Source organism: Crinia signifera, chromosome 3 (genome assembly GCF_055691185.1).
Source record: "Crinia signifera chromosome 3, ASM5569118v1, whole genome shotgun sequence".
In the NCBI taxonomy this organism is placed as follows: Eukaryota; Metazoa; Chordata; class Amphibia; order Anura; family Myobatrachidae; genus Crinia; species Crinia signifera.
Genome location: NC_139219.1, coordinates 36,602,889 through 36,621,157, shown reverse-complemented (window position 1 = coordinate 36,621,157; position 18,269 = coordinate 36,602,889). Strand labels below are relative to the sequence as shown.

General features: G+C 44.6%; 1 protein-coding gene across 6 annotated transcripts in view; it reads right to left on the bottom strand.

Annotated features, from left to right (window-relative positions):
* Nucleotides 1–18,269, bottom strand: part of PLCB4 (phospholipase C beta 4) — a 305,420-nt gene that overhangs the window by 167,249 nt on the left and 119,902 nt on the right. For all 6 annotated transcript variants that reach the window (XM_083175639.1, XM_083175638.1, XM_083175634.1 and 3 more), the window contains exon 3: nt 10,456–10,517. The gene's annotated coding sequence lies outside the window, so the exon portion shown is untranslated. The remainder of the gene's footprint in view (nt 1–10,455; nt 10,518–18,269) is intronic.

Below are 18,269 nucleotides of genomic sequence, written 5' to 3'. Positions count from 1 at the left end.
TATTAAAGTTTTATTTTACAGGGTGTCAGTGTGATTTTGTGCACTATTTTTTTCACTGCAGAACTACAAGTGCCAACGGGCCCTTTAATGCCCCGCATGCTGGGACTTGTGGTTCTCCAAGTTCCAGCATGCGGGGTAGGCTTGCTGGGACTCATAGTTCGCCAGTAAAGAACAATAGTTTTTATCCTTTTTTTTACACAAGTCATCAGCCCGATGCCCACCGCCCAGGGGCATCGGGGACAGCCCCGGACTATCAGCATGGGCTGGTAAGTCCTGGAGGGGGGGGACCCCTTCATTGGGGGGGTCCCCACTTCCCCAGGACCCTTGCCCATGCTGACCAGCCAGGGGGTTAATGCTTTGGCCGCGGGAGCTTATATAATAAGTTTCCCCCGGCTGTGGCATTACCCTGCTGGCTGGTTGTGTCCAGTGCTGGTTCTTAAAATACGGGGGACCCCTAGTCATTTTGTCCCCCGTATTTTGGGAACCAGCGCCGGACCTTGAGCCTGGTGCTGGTTTTATAAAATCCAGGGAACCCCAACTTGATTGTTCCTTTGATTTTATTATACCAGCACCGGCTTTTTAAGCCCGGGGCTGGTTATGCTTAGGAGGGGGGACCGCACGCCGTTTTTTTTCTTTTTTTTTGTTTTAACTATTGTTTTACAACAGAACCATGCACAGATCTCAATGATCTGTGCATGTTTCTGATAAAAGCGCCAGGCAGAACCTGGTCTATTTTTTTTGCGATTTTTAGTAAGCTTTACTAAAAATCGCAACCCATTAAATATGCGACTTCTATCCTTTTTAATGGGAAAACATCTGGATGCGATTTTTAGTCTAACTAAAAATCGCACCTTTAAAAAATGCGATTTTTCCCGCAAATCGCACCCTATAAAATATGCGATTTTCGGGAAATGGGCGAAAACGGCATATTTTGCGGGCAAAATAGCAAAAAAATAAAAACGCACCCTATTACATTTCGCCCCCAGTCTCCTACTCTAAAAGAGCAGGGCCTCCTGTTACGATCGGAAAATCGCTTGGCAGATGCAGAAGCCGTGAGAAGAGCCTTATGAACTTTGTTCCAGATGACCTTCTTTTGTGACAACCAAGAACCACCCCCGGAAGATCCGGGATCAAAAGAATTGGCTCTGGGGTGTTGACCAGAGACACAGAAAAACGGAGACATTTTAGAAGCTGAGTGCCATGCATTATTGTATGCAAACTCTGCGAAAGGCAGATGCTCAGACCATTTGTTCTGACACTTGGAAGCATAACATCTTAAAAATTGCTCGAGGTTTTGGTTGACTCTTTCAGTCTGTCCATTCGACTGAGGATGATACCCAAAAGATGGACTGAGGTTGATGCCTAAAGCTGCACAAAGGGATTTCCAAAATCTGGCAACAAATTGTACCCCCCTATCCGAGACGATATCTGTGGGGAGCCCATGGAGGCGAAAAACATGCAACAAAAATAATGAAGCCAATTTTTTAGCGGAGGGAAGACCGACCAAGGGAACAAAATGTGCCATCTTGCTGAAGCGGTCCACAATTACCCAAATGGTATCATGACCAGAGGAAGAAGGCAACTCTACAATAAAATCCATTGAGATATGGGTCCATGGTCTCTCCGGACAAGACAAAGGAAGAAGTTGACCCGTGGGGGGGGTGCGGAGGGACTTGTTCCTGGCACAGACCTCGCAGGACTTGATGAAAGATTCCACATCCCCTCTCATTGATGGCCACCATACTGAACGGGAGATTAAATCCAATGTCTTGGCACAACCCGGATGACCTGCCGTCTTGGCCGTATGAAACTCAGCAAGGACTGTCCCTCGGAGTCTAGAGGGAACAAACAGTCTCCCTGAAGGGGTGAGGTCGGGTGCCTCCGTTTGTGCCCGTAAGACTTTATCTAAAAGTGTCTGTGCCATACCGACATGAATCCGAGAAGATGGAATAATGGTCTCAAGTGCCGACTCCTTGTCCTGAAGACCTAAAAAACTCCTAGACAAGGCATCTGCCTTGACATTTCGGGAACCCGGCCTAAAGGTGATACGAAAATTGAAACGAGCAAAAAATAACGCCCACCTTGCCTGACGGGCATTAAGTCTCTTGGCATCCTGAAGATAAGAGAGGTTTTTATGATCAGTGAAAATGGTCACCTGAAATTTGGCTCCTTCCAGCCAATGCCTCCACTCCTCCAGAGCGCATTTTATGGCCAGTAATTCTCTGTTCCCCACATCGTAGTTACATTCTGCGGAAGAAAATTTACGAGAATGGAAGGAACAGGGATGTAAAAGACCATCCTTGGGATCTACCTGCGAAAGTACAGACCCAATGCCAATCTCAGAGGCATCTACCTCTAAAATAAACGGACAGTCAGGATCTGGATGACGTAAGATACGAGCAGAAATAAAAGCCTCTTTGAGAAGACGGAAAGAGTTATGGACCTCTGTAGACCAGAGAGCGGGGTCTGCACCCTTCTTGGTGAGTGCAACGATGGGCGCGACAATATCAGAGAACGCCGGAATAAACCTGCGATAGTAGTTTGCAAACCCCAGAAATCTCTGGACTGCTTTCAATGTAGTGGATAGCCTGAACCTTGGCAGGATCCATACAGAAGCCCTCCGGGGAAATAATATAACCAAGGAAGGAAATACTATGGACCTCAAACTCACATTTTTCGAGTTTAGCATAAAGACAGTTTTCTCTGAGTCTCTGTAAAACCCTTTTAACATGCATTCTATGTTGCTCCAAAGATGAGGAAAAAATCAAGATATCGTCCAGATAAACGACCACAAAAACCCCCAAAAAGTCCCGAAGGACGTCATTAATGAAGTCTTGAAAGACCGCCGGAGCATTGGCCAATCCAAAGGGCATCACAAGGTACTCATAATGACCAGTATGAGTGTTAAAAGCGGTCTTCCACTCATCCCCTGCTTTGATTCTAATCAAATTATACGCACCTCGGAGATCAATTTTAGAAAAAACAGTGGCAGAGCGCAATTGATCAAATAAGACAGAGATCAGAGGCAACGGTTAAGAATTCTTAACAGAAATTAAGTTTAGCTGTCTATAATCAATACACGGACGTAACGTACCATCTTTCTTGCCGACAAAGAAAAACCCCGCCCCCACAGGAGATTTTGAGGGCCGAATAAAGCCCTTCTTTAAGTTGTCAGCAATATACTCCTCCATCGCCTTAGCTTCGGGTAAGGACAATGCATACAAACGACCCTTGGGTAATTTGGCCTGAGGAAGGAGGCTGATGGCACAGTCGTACGGCCGATGGGGAGGTAAGGTGTCAGCCTCTTTTTTGGAAAAGACATCAGAAAAAGAGACATAAGGAGCAGGGAGAAAAGGATTGGCGAAACTTGAGACCCTGACAGGGAGGTGCAGACATGAGTCAGCGCATGACTCACCCCAACGCAGCAGTTCCCCCGTCCGCCAATCGAAATGAGGGTTATGTAACCTTAACCAAGGTAAGCCCAGTACCACAGGAGCTAAGGGACTATGAATAACGAGGAATTCTACACTTTCAGAATGGGTAGAACCTATGCTTAGGTCTAAGGGCACAGTGCGATGTGAAACTTGACCCTTGGGAAGGAGACTACCATCCAAGCCAAAGACAGACAACTCGGAAGGAAGAGGGACGAGTGGGATGGCAAGATCCTGAACCAGGCGAGAATCAATGAAGTTCCCGGCTGCTCCGCTGTCCACAAAGGCTTGGGACTCCCATCGTTGAGCCCCCAGACCTAAACACACCAACAACAAAAGAGAATTATTGGGAGATAAGCGGGACTGGCCTAAGAGGATTCCTCCCCTAACCCCTAGGCCCTGGCGTTTCCCGGACGCTCTGGACATGTGCCCACAAGGTGCCCCTTACCCCCACAATATAAACATAAGCCTAGGGAGCGACGACGTGCCTTCTCCTGGTTTGATAAGCGAGATGCACCAATTTGCATTGGTTCTTCAGACCCGCCCACCAGCTCTCCTCCAGTCTCGGCCGGAGGATAGGAAGGCAACTCTCGCTCAGAGCGCCTCTCTCTGATGCGCCTGTCAATGCGAACCACCAACTGCATTAAGTCATCAAGAGACGCTGCCGCCGGATATTGTACCAGGAAATCTTTGATCTGATCTGCAAGGCCAAGACGGAATTGGCTCCGCAGTGCAGGATCATTCCAAGTGGTATCCCCAGCATAGCGACGGAATTCGGAGCAATAAGCCTCTGCAGTACGGCGACCCTGCCTCAGAGCCCGAATATGAGACTCTGCGGAGGCTGCCTTATCGGGATCATCATACAGCACCCCCATAGCTGTAAAAAATGCATCCACAGTACTGAGCTCAGGACTATCTGCCCCTAAACCAAAGGCCCATGTTTGTGGATCTCCCTGGAGTAGAGAGACTATCAACCCGACCTTCTGGGTTTCGGAGCCTGAGGAGGCAGGACGGAGACGGAAATATAATTTACAGCTCTCCCTAAAATTGAAGAACAATTTCCTGTCGCCAGAAAAACGATCGGGGAGATTCATCTTAGGTTCTTTGACAAACTGATGACTAGCAGGAACTACTCTCCTGACCTCCTCCTGTGTCTCCACCCGCAGAGACAAGTCCACCATCTGCTGCGTGAGGAGACGGACCTGATCAGAGAGTACTTGAGCTGGACCCCCTGCAGAGGGATCCATGATGGTAGAAAAAACAAAAGACACCCGAGCACAACAACTGAGTACAGGAAGATCCTCCAGAACCGCTGGGGGATCCTAGTCCTTTTTGGCCGGTTATAATGTAAGGATTCTGGGAGTGTCCCCGGCCACCTAACTCCGTTGCCTCTGGCTGGGTTTGACGGATGTGTGCGGTGCTAGGCTTCACCTGGGCCCGTCTCGGCTGAAGGGCGAATTAGGTCCGCCCCACTCCGCTACAGGCAGGTCTTAGGAAAATACAACACATCCGCCGAGGCCAGGAGAGAGCAAGGGGAAAGCCTAACTAGACCCCAGAGCCGGGGAACTCCCAGAAACCCCAGGAGAGCAATACTGCTCAATAGGAGACACAAAATGGCAACAATGCTTGTGAGATGTTATATAAAGAAATGGCAACAATGCTTGTGAGATGTTATATAAAGAAATGGCAACAATGCTTGTAAGATGTTATATAAAGAAATGGCAACAATGCTTGTAAGATGTTATATACAGAAAATGGTAATAATGCTGACTGATAAGCCCAATAAGAAATGATGCCAAACAGCAGGAGAAGAAGCACAGGGTAACCCCTGACTTATCTGGTAAGATGACAGGGACCCAGACAAGCCTAGGCAGACTTCTGCTAAAGATGAGTGACAGCTGGGCACACCGACAGAACTCCAGACACTGCAGGACAAAGCAGGCAAGGCAAGGCAGGTGGAGAGCAGCAAGGGAACTTCCGACAGGGACCAGAACCAGGAACACGAACTTAAGCAATAGCAGACAGAACGCTATAACCGGCGTCAGTGAGAGAAAGACGCCGGCTTATATTTGAAATAGCCGCCCACTGTGGTGACATCACTTCCTTGTACGCTCTGCATCGTCTTCCCCGTGCAGGAGCGTCCGGAGCGGAAGTTCGGGGTGTTGCCTAGCAACATCCCGAAGCTTCCTGACGACGCGCGTCGGAAGATGGCCGCCGTCCTAGCAGCGCAAATGCTGCCGATGGACCTGGACAGCGGCGACGCCAGGTACGGCGCCTAACAATCACTCTCCATTTGTATCACTTTATGAAGCTTGATACATCTGGCCCTGTGTTTGAAAAATGACATTTAGAAGCAGATGGGTTGGGAATTTGTCTCTCTTTATCTCTCCAATTTTTGATAAACCTCCCCCAATGGGTCTTAAGCAATACGGCTGATAGAATCTACATGTTCGCTAATTTTATGTTTTAGCAAAATAAGTTCAATGTTTCAGTCCGTTGTGTATCTCACCCTCATGAAAGATCAAAAGTGGATCCATTAGATTATGATCCTGCGCCACAGAACATTTGATTCACTGAAGTTCTATCTGTACGGATGAAAGGTGAATGGCTCAGCATAGAACCTCTGAGTCTTCTGACGTCATGTGACTTTTGCTGCATGTAGCCAGGTCTGCAAGGCATCACATGCACTGTATATATACCCAATTATAATTACTAGCATATTATAGGAGTCAATGTTACGGCTAGTGAGTTCTATCACTCTAGGCTCCAATGACTTCCGTATCTGCGACCTTTGTACCCGTCTGAGTCACTTATCCTGCTCTCTGAACCATTTATTATATTTGTTTGCCGCGCTCAGATAAAATACCAGTACACAGGCCTAACGTATGTTCCTGATAACGACACAGGACTTTGGAGGCCTTTGATGTACGTTAGCGGTGCGGCAATTCCTAAGCGTATCTCAGTGATACTCACTCTGTGCTTAGGAATTGTTTTGACATATTCCCAAAATAATAAAACATGTGGCTCGTCTGCTACCGTTTATTAGTCACAGGCTTGAAGTGAGTAAGTGAGTAAATGGCCTCTTAGCAACAACACGCGCTAGATGATATTCCTGTATTGCATAATTTATCCATCGATATCGCATTAAAAATGCACAACTAGACCTCACTCTCCCTCTGTGCTTCGAGCATAGACAGGGCAGTTTCAGCGCTCGTCATTGCTGTGAGTCATTAACGGCTTGAATTGTATATAGCCCTGTATTAATGGCATGTTTGTATGATTTAGTTCCGCTGTATAGTCCGATAAGGATATCTGTATTTTGGGGGTCATTCTGGTTGGCTTGCAAAGGTGCGGATGTTTGCTGCTTAGCGAGCCTTCAAATGCCGACCATCGAATGATTTCTATAGTGCTCGCAAATCTAAGTCAGTCTCTGCAGACTTAAGGTGCCCATACACGTTACAATTATCGTATACAATATTGTATACAATATCGCATCTCATCGCATCTCGGTTTTACGGTGAGATGAGATCTAGTACAAAAAGTATGTGCTGCACATATAGTGCTGCTCTCCCGTCCACCTCATTTGCATAAGCTGCACCCCTCATTTGCATAAGCCCTTTTTGGGACCGCGCAAGTGTTCCTATTTCTGCAGCCGGAAAGTTGGGAGGTATGCCCTCCCCTCAAATGGCGCTGCAGCACTTGTTTCCTCCCCCCGTGCTGCTCTCCCGTCCACCGGCACCTAGAGATCAGCGGTACTTGTTCCCTCCCTGTCCCACGTCCTGCTTACCCGCCTTGCTGTTGCTCCGTCTGTGCTTACAACTTCAAGGCGCCGCTGCGGAGGAGAAGAGCAGTACCAACAGCATCTAATGTACATACAGTGCCATAAGTGAGTACACTGCCACCAATGAATGGTGCAACTAGGCACATACTAAAACTACTGCCCACCAATGTTTTAAGACAGGCTTTTAGTGAAACCACTGACCCCCAATATTTTCTAAAATGCTGGAAGTTACAAGCAAAGCACTGCCCACCAATTTTAAAGAAAATAAGCTGGTAATGTATACATCGCTGCCAGCGATGTATCCATTAGCAGATCCACTGCCCACCAATGTAAACCCAGCCCATTATGTAAATAGGTTTTATAATGAATGATTTTCAGTCTTTCGCCTCCTGAAAATCTCTTAATAGCTCAGTAGCTAGCATATAGCTCAGTGTGTACGCACTACTTTGATGACAGATATATCTATCAAAGATTTTGCCAAAGTCTTTGAAATTAAAATCTTCTAGTGTGTATGGGCCTTACCACCTGTTCTGGAACCACAGTGGGAAAAAAAAAAAAAACCTGTGTCAACCTTCTGAATTGTCGACCTAAGGAGTGTCGACCTTTCTTGTGCCAACCTAACGACCGCATCCCATCCAAGAACTATGCGGGCGGCTGACATCCTGTGATGTCAGCCGCCTGCTCCCAGGAGCCATTGCTTTGGTGGGTACGCCCAGGAAATATAGGCTCTGCTCCCCTCCATCTATACCCTCCCTCCACCCCCGTGCGAGAGACTGTGCAAGTCTTTGAAGCGGCCCACACAGAAGCCCTGCACATGCCCAAAGCCAAAACATCGGTTGAATCAACCAGAATAAGGGCCTTTATGTATTTAACTGAGACATGCATAGTATTTATAATGCAACAATGCTGACACATGGGTCCAGTCTGATAGCACTCATTGACAAAGGAACATTCTAATAATTGCTGCGAGTCATCTAAAAGACAAATCTCTGTACCAATCTCTGCTTTGCATAGAAAGCTGGATTATTTACTCTTTCAATGGGGAGAGGAGCGCAGGATTCAGCTTACTTTAAATGAGCTTAAAAATGTGCATGGATAATTAAATGTATTCCAGAGATAGTGTCCCACGGCGTCAGCAGTCCTTATATCCAAGGAGCCATTAGTTTATGATGAAGGGCTTCTGTCACTGCTCTCACCAGGTACAACAGGCTGGTTCTGTGGGATAACAGGCTGCAGTCAGTAGCTCCTGCTGAGGAGCTGAAATATTGTCCCCAATCTGTGTTTTTTCATTCAGGTTTTCCTTGACCTGCATCTCTTAAGGCTCATACACACTGGACGACTTTGAGCTGAAAGTCAATCAAAACAGCAGGTTGGAGCGGCTTTCAGCTCAAAGCCGCCCAGTGTGTATGCCCGGGCGGTGAGTGGTGAGTGCTGCTGCTCGCTCCCGCATCATCGCCGGGAAAGCCGCTCATCTGCTGGTTATACCAGCAGATGAGTGGCTTTCAGGAAGGCTTTGCATAGTGCTCCGCTATGCAATGCCGTCCTCCCCCCCTCCGTCGGCGCCGGGCAGGGGGAAAGCCGTTCAGTGTGTATGCACGGAGCGTCTTACCCCGCAACGATGATTGTCATCATCGCTGTCCATACATGCTGGGCATAGTCGTCCAGTGTGTATGGACCTTAAATGTAACTTTCCTTTATTAGATAGGTCTATACTAGCCTTTGCCAATACATAGAATATAGGTTACCCGGTGAGGCCACCAAGGGAGTCTTGTATCTTCTGTTTAAACTTCTACTTAAAAACTGGTCCATTAGGGTGACCTGAGGGCCATATTTTGGAACCTTTGTACTATGGGCATATTGTTTCTGTATGTTCTATGCAGACATTTCCAACCTACGTCCTCAAGGCTCACTAACAAGGCAGGTTTTCATGATATCCAGTCTTCAGCACAGATGGTTACATCAAAATAACTGCAGTACTAATTAAGTCACCTGTGCTCAAGCATGAATGTTCTTCAAAGAAGTATTTGATTCTAGTCCATGTCATTCATATATGAGTTCCTTCATTAAACCTGATCTCTTTAAATCTTCTGTTCAATCATGTATTCCTGTGCACCACACAATACCATCAAATCCATCACCTGTGACACCATGTAAACCTTTTTGTTGATCTTTTGACTGTCGACCCTATGGTGTTGACCTACTGACTATCGATCAATCACCCAACACCAAGGGAGCCGAACTTTGTATCACCATTTGAATAACTAGTGACATCACAGAAGATGCAGCCAATCAACTCACTGGGAACTGGCTATGACAGTGACCAATGAGCTGAAATGACATTTACAAGTACTGTACCTATCAAAATAAAATTCTGAAATGCTTTACTTTAATAGGGCTAAGTATAATGATACAACCGTACAGATAGGTTGTCAACAAAGACAAACAGGTTGTAATTTAAAGACTTATTAAGAGAACTATGAGGACATAGAACATGTTTAGAAATAACAGATTGGGATTTGAAACAAAAATATTCGTATTGCAATAGTGGTGGCTAATACATACATAGGGGAATACATAGGGGATTGGTGATAAAGGGGGAAAATAAGAAAATGGGTAGGTGGGAATACTAGGTTTATACTTTAAGCTACTGGGAAAGAAACATATTCTTTTTATTAGCAAACGCTTTTGTAGACAGGAGAGTTGTCCATTAAAGAGCTCATTATAGATGTTCATTTAGATATCCCACGAATAAGTGGGATATCCCCATAGTAGTAGTAGAGATGCACTTAGGATTGATTTTTTTACTAAATAACCCAAAAGGGGAAATTTACTAAGATGGGAGTTCTATGGGATCTTGCTATGGGCAGCCAATCAGATACAATCTACAAAAGTAGATTCTGATTGGTTAAGATACAAATAAAATTCAGAATTTTTGGATATTGCAATTCTACATAATGCGATGGTCAATAACTATAAACAAACGCACAACAATCTCGCACTGAGAATGGATATACATATCAAGGCTCATACACCTTCCTTCATGCAATAAATAGAAATACATGCTGCAATCTCAAGCTCTATCTATTTCCACCGTACTTTCATTTAATAAGTTACCGCAGATAAAAGGAAAAAATTGGCGTCACCGACAGGCATAGGCCCTGATCAATCAACCAAAATTCTAGAAAAAAACATACTCTACTGCAATTATTTTCTTGTTTTAAATAACAAAAATGTATTACTTACCAAATAGATGTTACAGATTTGCAAATGGTGAATTACTGAAGTAGATGGGACTGCGGTTACACCTAGAAAACATAATGAAAAATAGGCTTAATATTATACCTGAAACCTTCATAAAGTGAATGTGTCACTTTCTCAGTCTGTGCTCAAAAAGTTTCAGATTTTGGAGCTTTTCAGATTTTCAGATTATGTATGCTGTATCAAAACTTCCACTACATGCCTGTATTGCAACAGTGCATCTAAGCTGTAAAGCTACTCTACACTTTTGTATGATGACACAAGTGGACATTTTTTTTACATTTTGGTTGGGAAACCACAAAAATGGGCACAGTGGTGTGACTACTACCAGTGGAGTCGAGGGAGGGGGGGGGGAGCAGGTACTTCTTACCCGGGCCTGGATCTGCTGGAGGGGCCCCAGGTCCTGCTCACCCCTTCCCCATTGCAGGGAGCCAGGCAGTGGGGAGAGAGATGACAGGCTGCCGCCGCTGCAGCACAGCCTCTCTCCCCAGCTCAGCAGATGCTGCTTGGTGCCATGTGCCATGAGCTGGGGAGAGAGACAACCGCAGTAGCAGCCTGTCCTCTCTCTCCCTCTGTATGGATGATCATGCCACCCAGTACAATGCATCCTGCGAGATCGCATGCAATCCGATGCGATTCGATTTTTCATAGGATTCAATGTTAATAAGGTCCTGTTCATTTCCCCACTATCCAAGTGGGTATAGAGTTGATTTTATATAGCGTGGCGAGCGCAGCGAGCCACCGTGCCTGAAGGGTGGCGAGCGCAGCGAGCCCCACCAGGGGCCGCGGATTACTTAAAATGTTTTCCGCGTCCGCTCGCCACGCTTCGGGCTCGGTGGCTCGCTATATAAAATCAACTCTATGCCCACTTGGATAGTGGGGAAATGAACAGGACCTTGTTAACATTGAATCCTATGAAAAATCGCATCGAATCGCATCGGATTGCATGCGATCTCGCATGCAATTTCGATACGATTCGATGCGATTTTGCCGAAAAATCGCGTCGAATCGCATCTGATTGTATGCCTTAAGGTAAGGCTTACAATCACAAAATCGGGCGCCCAGATATTACATAAGTACCCCATTTACTTATATGGAACCAGTATATCCCACAGCGCTTTATAATTGTGACAGCTGATACCACAGCAATCTCCCTTCCATCACCATAAAATGGGGTAGATTAGCTTTTATTGCATATTACAGAAATAAAAGAGGCCAGGAAAACATGAAATTGATCCTGGGACTGATGCACCTTTAGTAAAAACATTTATAAAATAATGATGGAATTTTCCTTGTCACAAATGTAGTTAAAAAGATTTCTACGCTGCTGTCCAGCATGAGTCTAGTTGTTGTAGAAAGATTCTAACTATACATTTAATTATGTACTGCAACACAATGATATAGTCTGTAATGAAACTATTTCCTTTTTATTGGATCATTTTAGATAATCACCACACAGTCTAATTGAATATGCCCATATTAACTAGTTTCAGTGTAATGATTAATGTGGTTTTTCCCAGAAAAAACAGACAGGCGAAAAACATGTGAATGTGTCTATGCTGTATGTACATGATGTCTAATAGTGTTCCTGAGTATGTTGTAATCAACAGTGCAGTGGTAGTCCAAACGTAGCATGCCAGATGCGTTTCATTGGGCAATATCCCACAACTTCATCTGATGAAGTTGTGGTTTAGAATTTTGAAAAGAAGGGAAAGACTCTCTTTTTGTCGGGGCACTCTTTTAAGAGTGCCCCGACAAAAAGAGAGTCTTTCCCTTCTTTTCAAAATTCTATATTTTTACTCTCTAGGGCAGTGTTTTTCAACCACTGTGCCGTGGCACACTAGTGTGCCTTGAGCTGTTCTCAAGTGTGCCCCCAGATCTAGAGATGCCCAAACTAGTTTACAGCCACCATCAGTTCAAGTGTTATTTACTGGTCTCTTCTTTTCCTGTAAAGGGCCAATGTATTTGATTTGTGTTACCTGTGGGGACCAGTGTGATTGTTTTTTATATGGGGGCAATAGGATTGTTTTTTTCCTGTGGGGGGCAATGTGTTTTGCCCTGTGGGGATCTCACGGTGTGCCTTGGCAATTTTAAAATCTTATTTAGTGTGCCACAAGGTAAAAAGGTTGAAAATCACTGCTCTAGGGAGCACCTCCACATCCTTAATCAAATACAAGTCATGTACTCATGTTTGTAATTATACAGTACTGTGGATTTGAACATACAAAATCTTACTGCTTTACACCTGTGCACTGGTCTACCCCCATATCCCCTTTTCCCTAACAGTAGAAGTTGTGGTTTAATCAACTACGAAACACGACAGTTACGGTGCTTTGTGACTACCACTGGGCAGGTCTTTATAATCATCTCAGCTTAATAATTACACAAATGTGAAATTGTATATATAGGATCCTATATATCCAGTTCTACAATATTACGAGCATTATAACCAGTGCTATTTTTCAGCAGGAACCAGAAGAAACTCAGTTCCTGAACATGACATCATCAGGAACTGGGTTCCTGAACCTGTTCTGGTCAAAACGTGCTTTCCATAAGATAAGTTTTATTTTAAAGTCCCCTGTGAGGGCCTTTATTTCTAAATACAATATATAATTATCTCTCTCACTCTCTCTGTCTCTCCCTCTCCCTTTCTATTTTTATTTAATCAATCCACCCCCAGACCTCGATTTCCTGGACCGATTTTTCCAGAAAAATAGTACTGATTATAACAAATAAAGGCACTCATTCTAGTTTGTTCAGTCCCCCGCGCATTTGCACGGGAGGGCGATGTTTGTTCCCTGTGCATGCGCATAATCGGTAATGCGCATGTGCAGGGCTTCTGTGCATGCACTCGCATGTCATCTCACCTTTCGCTGTTGGCTTTTCACTAACACAGGAAAGGGGGGGGGGGGTGGCAGCGCTCTGACATGGGAATGCCCAGCGTTTCATGGGCATCCTCATGCAAACACAGAGCGTTCCATAGTAAATACATCCATGATGCAGTGTGCCGGGGGCTGGCGGCTAAGTCTCCAATGATCATTTGATGGTCGCTGACCATGAAGGATATCGCTTGCTGTGGTCAAATGCGAGGACATGTGTTTTCATAACACATCCCCTCTTATGATTGCGTGGGGATCCGGCAACTGGCATTTTTTCAAATGGGGCCGGCACTCTGGGACTCGATGAGCTGCGAGCTTCGCACCTTACCTAGTCAACCAGAACCAGGCGCACAGTCCATTCTGCTTTGAAATGTAGACACAAATCCTGTTTAAAGCCCAAGTGACACACAGAACTAGCAACATGGGGAGGATATTTACCCTGGAACATTTGATGGTCTTCCTTGTCTGCGAACGGCTGCCCACTCTTTGTGGACTACCGTTTCTTTTCTTTTTAAGTACATTTGATGGTCTCCCATACAAAGCTTCAACTTGTGATATCTTTAATACAAGGCAGAATGACATTTCCAACTATTGGCTAGAATTTACAACATTATTTACTGCATGGTTATTACTGGGTACTCCAAATGTTGTTACATCATTCAACACTCCCGTCTAAAAACATTAATTACACAACGGCGGATCACAAAATGTAACAAGGATACAAATAACTTGAAATTGTTTTCGCCATGCCACTTCCCGTACAGGAGCCGCGGTTTATGTCCGGAGATGTAACACATCGCCGCCACTTCCATGAAACAGCAGCAAGAAAAGCTGCCGTTGCGCATCGCTCTATGTGTTAATTGACATGATTTTAAACCGCGCTGATCTAATTTGAAAGAAAATTCAAAGGCGTGCCAATTATTACTATGAGTAATCGTACGTTCTGTTTGTATTCGGTGGGGATTAAATGCTCTGTTTGGAAACTTTGGCTCTGACAAGCATGCTAATCTTGCCACATGCCATCTGCTAAAGATAAACTCTTCTGCTTGAGATGCTGAAAACTCTCTATATGTGTCTGCTGGGAGTCGGAAAAGTGTTAAAAGAAATTAAATGGTTTATTTATTAATACTATCGCAGCTTTCTGTCCCCAAAAAGAACCAGCAGGAACAATCTTTTTCAATTACTGAGTTCACAGGATGACAACAGGAGCCGCAAATTAAAGGAATTAAAGTGGAATAAATGTTTGTTTTGTTTTTTTACCATTCAGTCTACTTCATAGATACTGGCTGAACTGTGGATGTACGGGGCACACTCAATGGCTGATTTAGTACCGCAATACCCAATAAACAGAGTGTGGGGACAAAGGGTGAGATCTATTAAGCTCGGTGAAGTGATAAAGTGTCTGTTTTTTGTCACCGGCCAATGAGATCCTAACTGTGAAGTTACAGGCTTGGTTTGAAAAATGGCAGGTAGGAGCTGATTGGCCGGTGATAAAAACCAGACACTTTATCACTTCACCGAGCTTAATAAATCTACCCCAAAGTGATATATCCAAGAAATACTCATATAATTCAAGAAAAATAAAACCAGAAGGGTGATATCGATAAACATTCAGGGGTTGGTGATAAGATGCATGTAAGTTGCCGGCAAATGTACTTGCCACTCGGGCATGGAACTACGAGAACAAATCCCCTCGGATGCGGCAATAGAAATCAGTCTGAACAGACTTTTATTGCTGCCGGAGATAGCCGATAAGAGGATGGGCGCTGACGGGCATCACCCCTCTCCATTACCAGAGGCAGAACCAGCGTTTTCATGGAGACGTCCATAAACGCTGGCCATTCCCCTGATTTTACTTGCATTCAGGAGCATAGCAGCAGCAATAAAGGGGCTCCGAATATTGCTAAGAGAATTCACTGAAAGAAATTACATCAGCAATCCAGCCAATCAGATCGCTAAGAACCGGGAACATGACTCGTTCCAAGCGAACTGACAGACTGTGTTGTCATGAATTGTCCTCCGCTGAAGAGCCAGACTAATATCATGCTACTAAATAAATACAAATAAATGGTAACTTAACCATATAATTATTATGTAATGAAATCCATATTTATATGGCTGCGGACGGGTTAAAAGCTTTATAATGAGCTAAAGAGAGTGGATGTAAATTCTCTGTATGGGTAAACCACTTGGATCCGGCAATGCCAGTTACGATGCTTCTAGTTATGTTGTATGAGTGACCTAGAAATGAAGAAATCCGTTCCAAGTATAAAAGCAAAACATTTCAAACAGAAAAAGATCTAATTCTTACTGACAGGCAATTTATTCCAGAAACGCAATAATAAAGGGAAAGGCAGGAGACGGAAAGAGGCAACAAAATGTAGCAACTGTCCTGGGGATTGCTTTAGAAGTATATAAAGCTTATATAGAATGCTACGGAATTATGGAAATAATTTCTTATGTTGGCGTGTAATGACAGTTGGTATGAACTCCGACCCCTCACTCTTGTATCAATGATTCTACTACAGGAGAGTTACGGCATGACACAAATCAACACTTCCCCGTCACTTCTGTGATTTCCCACACTTATCGCCATACAATTATACAATATGACCTTTTTTCATACGATTTCGACCCATCGGGCCGATAAATGACATGGAAAGTGCTATATCGTATGTGTTTTACCTCTGCTTCTGATTTAATGTGCATTACCATATGCACAGGATCGGATATGGAGATCATCGCGAGACATTGTCCGATCCGGTAGCTATGACTGGAATTGCGTACGATACATTGTTTGCAAAAGGGCCACATAAGGTGTATCATATGGGATCATACCCGCCAGGGACCCCAGCGGCTCTCTGTTGAGGAATCACATGTGAGGCTGTGGTACGATACCTTAGTGTAGTGTATGGGGGACTTATCAAATACCACCTCATGATCAACACACACAGACACTGGAAATCACCAAAACTCATAGGGGGGAATTTACTAAGATGTGTATTCGACTTCACATGTGATGTTGCTATGGGCAACCAATCCTCTGCTGCAGGCTGTTTCCAGGCTGGCACATATGTAGGATACAATAGGCGGCACTTGGGCGACCTCAATGGATTTTTTCGGCACTCTGGACGATGGGTCACAGACCGTGGTGCCTTCCTTCCAATGGGAATAGAATAGAGACCAAGGGCTTTTGACAGACCCTATGGAATAAGGCGGCACTCCACGGATTTTTATCCGTGGAGTGCCGCCTTATTCCATAGGGTCTGTCAAAAGCCCTTGGTGTCTATTCTATATATATATATATATATATATATATATATATATATATATATATATATATATATATAACTGAACAAAATCTGCGTCACTCCTTGGGTCTTTTCTATATGACATTAGTTTTATTATTTTATTGAAAAATGTTACTTTTTATTCATAAGGATAAAATTATGAGATATACTGTTGCAGAAATGGAGATCCAAATAACAAGATATGAAAAGTACAAATATAAAACAAATTAAACCTTTATTCTATAACTTTTAGTGTAAAACATAAACTTCAATAACTATATAAAGAGGGACAAACTGTCAGCAAGGCACTGGGAGAGTGATGTCACAATAGCTAGTGATGTCACAATAGCTAGTGATGTCATAATGGAGCTTGGAGGGTAAAAAAAGCAGCGCACTGCACAGAGAGCATTATTGTTGCAGAGTCACAGGACGGAGAAGCAGCTCTGACAGATTTTGTCTTATTATCTTCTCAAACCATGGCGGAAATACCCTGCAATGTAGCGGTATACAGTACCTTATGTTTGGATGACCAAAAGATCGACTTGGTTTATTCAGTTTCAAAGCGAGTATGTGATGATGGTGAAATAATTCACCCAGGAGATCTACAAGAGGACCAACTGATGGTGACTATCAGGGATGGCTCTACAGAGATCGAGATGGTTGGTGCTCCAAAAGCATGGAGCTATGATCGTTATTTAGGCTGGATAGAAGAGGCACATAACTATAGTGCCATGTGGACGCTCACAGAAAGTCTACTGCCTCATACTGTCAGCACGGACGTGACTGGCGATGATAGGAGTGACAGAGAAAGGAGCGGACAGCTGGAGGAAAACATACAAGAGACTCCAAATGACGACATGATGGACGCATTACAGCTCAAAAGAGAAGTGGAGGAGGAAATAAAAAAGAAAGAAGCTGAACTTAGAGAACTCCATCAAGTGAAGGAAAGTTTAAATGACATTCTAAAAGAAAAGACCCCACGCTCAGGCTGGCGAGGCTTCGTCAGCGGCATTAGAGGGTCAGTGCGCAATATATTCAGAAGACGCAGCAGCACTTCTTTCCTCACTACAGAGGGTGTAGCAGGCCCACAGGCTGAGACAGACATTAATCAATGGGGCTCCTGGGGAATGACATATTCCCAGCTCCTATACTAGATCAGATTTGTCCGTGGGATAGGCTGAGCTCATTCCACACCTGAGAGATGAGCATTGAAGCCCCAAGGCTGAGCTCATCCTGGTGCAGACATTCCACACCTGAGAGATGAGCACTGAAGTCGCAAGGCTGAGCTCATCTAGGTGCAGACATTCCACACCTGAGAGATGAGCATTGAAGTCGCAAGGCTGAGCTCATCTAGGTGCAGACATTCCACACCTGAGAGATGAGCATTGAAGCCCCAAGGCTGAGCTCATCTAGGTGCAGACATTCCACACCTGAGAGATGAGCATTGAAGCCCCTGCCCCTTACACATCCTCTGCTGCACCACATTATCCTGGAACAGAGATTCAACACCTGAGATACCATCACATACAGCACCTGGGGATTAGGGCTACTGGCGAAACCCCATTAAAAAAAAACGACACAGTGCAGCCACCTCATGGGTGTGTTGGAAGAGCTGCTAATTATTTATAAA